At 37.5% G+C, this 5,578-nt stretch overlaps 1 pseudogene across 1 annotated transcript; it reads left to right on the top strand.

Moving 5' to 3' along the window:
• Positions 1-1,810: 1,810 nt before the first annotated feature.
• LOC308417080 (serine/threonine-protein phosphatase PP1-gamma catalytic subunit-like) lies at positions 1,811-5,297 on the top strand (annotated as a pseudogene). Its single transcript has 2 exons — positions 1,811-1,901; positions 4,361-5,297. The product of its transcript is annotated as a serine/threonine-protein phosphatase PP1-gamma catalytic subunit-like (transcript).
• Positions 5,298-5,578: the final 281 nt, after the last annotated feature.

Genomic DNA, 5,578 nt, shown 5'->3' with positions numbered 1-5,578 from the left:
CAGACAGAGAAAGAAAGGCTGGGAGAACTAATGCAAATGAAAATGTGTCCTCAAAGAAAAAAAAGTCATCTACTGGAACTGACAAACAGAAACCAGTCCCTCTGGACCTTGACAACGGGTAGAATAGTTTTCACAGGAAAAGCACTAGCAAGTGATTTTAGGCAGTGAATGAGGTAAGAGTGCTATCTGTGTGTCACATGCTTGGGGCATGTTGATGGAGCATGTTTACTGGCTAGTCACAACTGCAGTGTTCGGACCATAACGCTTAGGAGTGAGGTAAAGGAGCTGGTGGATCAGGCCTTCTCTGATTATAATTTCATCATGAAAAACCATATGTCTCTGTGTGTGTGTGTTAAATATCTCTGCACCTGAGAGAAAGAGAATATCTTATAGTTTAAATTAAATTACCAAGTTTTCAATCAATATATACATAAAAAAGATTTGAAACAGAAAATGTTGTTTTGCTTTGAAGTTAAATTAAATTAAAATTTATGTTTTAATTTAACTTACATTTTAATTCAAATTAATTTTTTTCTAACTCCCTTTTTATGTTTTTAAAATACGGGGAAGATTTTATTCAAATTACAGTGTCAAAAGCAATGTAGAATTGGCTTATAATCAAAAATGTCTCACCCATTGACTCAGATATGCAAAATTTTATGTACTTATGTAACGAGTCTTTCCTTATTCTTTCATAAAATTCAAATGAATTATATTCAGTGTGTATATCAAAAGAAAAGATCTGTGCATGTTCTACATGGAGTCATTCCTCCAGCAAGCTAGGCTGAGCATATCCCTTTTATGGCAAAAGAAGGGTTCTAAGAACATAAATTATGCAAGGCTTCTTAAAGTCTAGGAGAGGAACTGATACACTGCCAATTCCACTGAATTCTGTGAACCCAAGCAAATGGCAAAGGTTAAGAAAATAAATTCTCTACTTCCTAAAAGAAGCTCTACAGTTCACTGCAAAGGGGGTGGGGGAAGTTATCCCATTTTTCAGTATGAATCTACTTTAATTTCTCTAAGTTCATCAGGTAGGTATTGTATATAAAGAGAATATTTTACAGTGTAAGTGTAAAAGTTTATAAAATGTATTTGCATTCTGTATGTGTCTGTATCTATGTTTTATATATAAACATGCATTAATCATTACAGAGCAGCCTTCTTTATCCACAGATCCCACATCCAGAAACTCAACAAACTGTCAACAGAAGATATTTGAAAAAAAAATTAATTTTCACTACTCATGTCGAGATCTTTCTTGTTGCCTGATGAAGAATAAAACAGCTGTCTATTTTGTATCTGCATTGTGTCCCTATTGTAAATAATGTAGGTATTATTTAAACTACATGGGAGGGTATGAGCAGAAGACACACACACACAACAACAACAACAACAACAACAACAACAACTAATCTATCACATTTGCCAAGATATAACTGTATATCAAATACAATACAAATAATAATGTCACATATAAGAAAGAATATGCATACATTGCTCACTTTTCATGTTTCTGGGTCAAAACACCAGACCAAAAAAAGTTATAAGTGAGGGGGATCAACTAGGCTGATAGTTTGACCTGCAGGGAAGACATGGTAGAGCAGCACAAAAAAAGCTAAGCTCAGTTATCCCTTCACATGGGTTTTATGGGGGGAATTGTTTGTTTAAATAATTTTTAAATAAATTTTTGAGAATTTTCCAATATGTATTTAGATATATTCACCTCGTTACCCCCTCCCATCTCCATCCTCTCTTTTTTTTCCCATCAAGTAGAGTTTGTGTCAGCAAAGGACCCAGTGACTCTGAAATGGTCAGTGTGCAGAAAACAGAAGACAGCAAAATGCTGCCTTCAAATAAGGTCTTACGAAGAGAATATGGGAAGCCCGGAAGAGCCGGAAGTGTGGGCAGACTTTAAGAAAGTAGGTTTTCAGACATAATGGATCAGAAACACATGTGACCTCACAGCAATTGTGACTGTGCCAGCATAAGAGTGACAAAGAGCCCAAGGCAAACAGAAACCCAGAAGAGAGAGTGTGGGAAAGTGGCTTTGTACTCACTCCAGTCTGCTCCTGAACAGCTACTGGATCTTCATGGTTGCTGGGAGAAAAAGAGAGAGAAATAGTTGTGTGTGTGTGTGTGTGTGTGTGTGTGTGTGTGTGTGTGTGTGTGTAATTATATAACCAACCACGAGTAGGTTGACCACAAAGTGAAGCAGGACTCAGACTCAAGACTGGATTTTTTTTTCTCATTCAGTCTGAGAGCCCAGCCCATTGAACAATAATGTCAACATCCACATAGGGTTAATCATTTTACCCCAGTCAGCAAAATCTAGACATCCTTCACAGATACACATAGAGATCTGCTCTATTTCTATGGTGATCACCACCAAGTTGAAAATTTTAGCCAGTGCAGCATATTATAGTATTTGGTAGAATTGTTATAAATATCAATACATATAATTTATGAATCCAAATTAGCATTACGTATCATTTTAAAATTCTTAACTCTTAAGTGCCTAAAGTAATATTCTATTAACATATATTTGTTTATAAATTAGCATTGATATATTTCAATGAATCGTAAAAGTTTTAATGGTATATGAGTCACTTTTCTATCTATCTGCATAGGCTAGCCTAAATTTTCTAAGCTGAACTAATCTACCTGCTTCAGTCTTTTGAGTAATTAATAATACATCACCCAACACCATGCCCAGCTGTTCAGTTTGGGGACACAGGTCTACTTTGTTTAACTTATATATTATTACTTCACAAAAGGCATAGAACAACAAAATCTATCCAAAGTAGAATTACTTGATTTTATATAAGCGATGGAAAACATTAAATGCCACAAGCAATAATGATTTCAGAAAATTAATGTGAAATGAATTTTAAAATGTAATACATAAAGTATCAAATAAAAATTAAACAACGGATTTCTTTCTTACTTAGTACGATAATAAAAATCAAATTGGGCTCAGCAGTTCTAGGAGAAGGTAAGAAAAGATGGTTGTAAATCCTTGCTTTCATTGAGAAGGGTATGGTAGCTTTGGTATATATGTATGGCTCAGCAATTCTTGTTTAAAGTGTGCAGACCAGAGAAGCTTTGAGGTACAAACCATAAAAATACATGAATATCAGAACTGTTATTGGTAAGTAGGATGGAAGCATTCAGTATGTCTGTCACTAGATAATAGGAAAATTCATAATGCTTTAATTCAATGAAATACTCTTTCAGTAGAGAAAGCTGCTGTTCTCTCTGTTTTGTAGTGACTTCCCTGTAGCCAGGGTGCCTTTTTCTTTCATCCAGTCACTTCGTCATATCGTTCTCCAGACCACTACTTAGTGAAGCTGACACTGTTCCTGCTGCCCATTCAGCATGCTATTTATAATCCCCAAAGCCTGGGTCTTCCTTAACCTCCATTCCATACGATCTCTCTGACCACTCTGTGCATACTCCTTACCTCTGAGACTCAAATGCTGAGAATAGCTATGGCATAAAATAGGCAGTCAATCTCCTCCTCCTTCTGCTTCTCTCCCTCTTCCTCTGTCTCCTCTAATTCCTAGTGTGTGGGAAATGATTGAGTAGATTTGAATTTCTTAATAACTGACTGACAGAGTCATGGGAAAGCCATGTAGCTTTTTTGATCCTCAGTTTTCTCATACATATAATAATGCATGCATTGGATGTAGTCACAGTAGGTTCTCTATAGTGAGGAGAGACTGAGTAGATTTGAATTCTTTCCTAACTGACTGGGTCTTAATCTTGGGGAAGCCATGTAACATTTCCAAGCTGGCTTTATCTACACTGTCCTGTCCTCAGATCATTTGTAACACTTAATTCATGCCTTTCTTGAGACTTTAATTGCCATAGAAGTTGTATTATTCAACAATTCATTAAAAATGTAGGGAGCAACTCAATCATTTTAATGGAAATTGAAAATGATCATAATAGAGGAAAGGGGAAGAGAAGAAAAGTAGAAGAGAACAGTTAGCTTTTTCTGGTCTCAGGTTATGTGTCAGACTGTGCCAAGTATTTTCATAGACTGTCACTCCCAAAGAAGCTATGTAGAATGGAGTGAGTGGGGCTTCTTTAGGGAAGAAAGAAGCCAAGCTATGGAAGATGAAGGGTCTGGGAAGACAGGTTCAACAGTGTCATGTCAGGAAAATGTGCCTCTATAGCTTCTCTCAATACTTCATGATGCAGTTGGGATAGGAATGTCTTCTTTTAGGTTTAAATTGAGATAAATCAGAGCTCTACTTTAAAAATAGTCAGAGTTGAAGAGACATTTGTCCAAAATGATAAGAATTTCAATAGAGAGTGGGATGGTTGGCAGCAGGACAGAGATGACTGATATCAGATATCAATAAACTGAACATTGGCAGTATCATCAAACGGTTTCTGGAAGTGAGAAGGTCTAAGCCAGGAAAGAATGTCCAGCTCCAAGAGAACTATATTCCAGAACTCTAACTGATGTCTCAGGAGATCTTCCTCAGTCAGCCTATCCTTTCAGAGTTTGAAACACCATTCAAGATACATAGTGGCATCCATGGGCAGTACTATGAAATGCTCTGTCTGTTTAAATACAATGGGATTGCCTCCCTTCAGAAAGCAACCATTTGTTTCTCAGGGTCTATATGTACAGGGGCAAATAGTCACTAGAGACTATCTGCTTCTTGCTGGCCTACAAAACCAAGTATCCAGAGAACATTTTTCTTCTCGGTGGGAACCATGAATGTGCCAGCATCAATAGAATCTCCGGATTTTATGATGAGTGTAAGAGAAGATACAACATTAAGCTGTCGAAAACGTTCACAGACTGTTTTAACTGCTTACCGACAGCAGCCATCATGGACGAGAAGATACTCTGCTGTCATGGAGACTTATCACCAGGTCTTCAATCTATGGAGCATGTTCTGCGAATTCTGAGACCAACTGATGTCTCAGACCAAGGTCTTCTTTGTGATCTTTTGTGGTCTGACCCCAATAAAGATGTCTTATGGTGGGGTGAAAATAACAAGGATTGTACTTCACATTTGGTGCAGAAATGGTTATACATTTTTTTGCATTAGATAGTTAAAGATGGATATGAGTTTTTTTGCAAAAACACACTGAGTCACTCTGTATTCTGCACCCAGCTACTCTGGCGAGTTTGGCAGTGTGGGCACCATGATGAATGTGGATGATACCCTCATGCGCTCACTCCAGATTTTAAAACCTGTAGAGAAAAGGTAGCTCAATGCCACAAGACCTCTCATGCTACCACAGGTATGATCACAAAGCAAGCAAAGAAATAGATGTACTTGACACTGCCTAGTTGGAACTTGCAACATAGCATAGATAACCTTCTTTTTAAAACTGTGGTGTGTTCTGGTCAGCTTGCCCAGGTAGACCTGTCCCGCTCTTCTCCATTTTAATAACTGCTGACACTTGCTGGTTATAGCAGCAAGTGAAGCGATTCATTCTGAAGAGAGCATACATGTTGCTGTTGTTGTTTTTAACCTCTGTTCCCTTTGCAAACAACTCTGGTGATGGTGTGAAGCTGTATGCCCTGGCAGTTTATCCTGTCTGAGGGGAA

Source organism: Micromys minutus (genome assembly GCF_963924665.1).
Source record: "Micromys minutus genome assembly, chromosome: 1".
In the NCBI taxonomy this organism is placed as follows: Eukaryota; Metazoa; Chordata; class Mammalia; order Rodentia; family Muridae; genus Micromys; species Micromys minutus.
The sequence above is the reverse complement of the archived record's forward strand: the minus strand, read 5'-3'. Positions and strand labels throughout refer to the sequence as shown.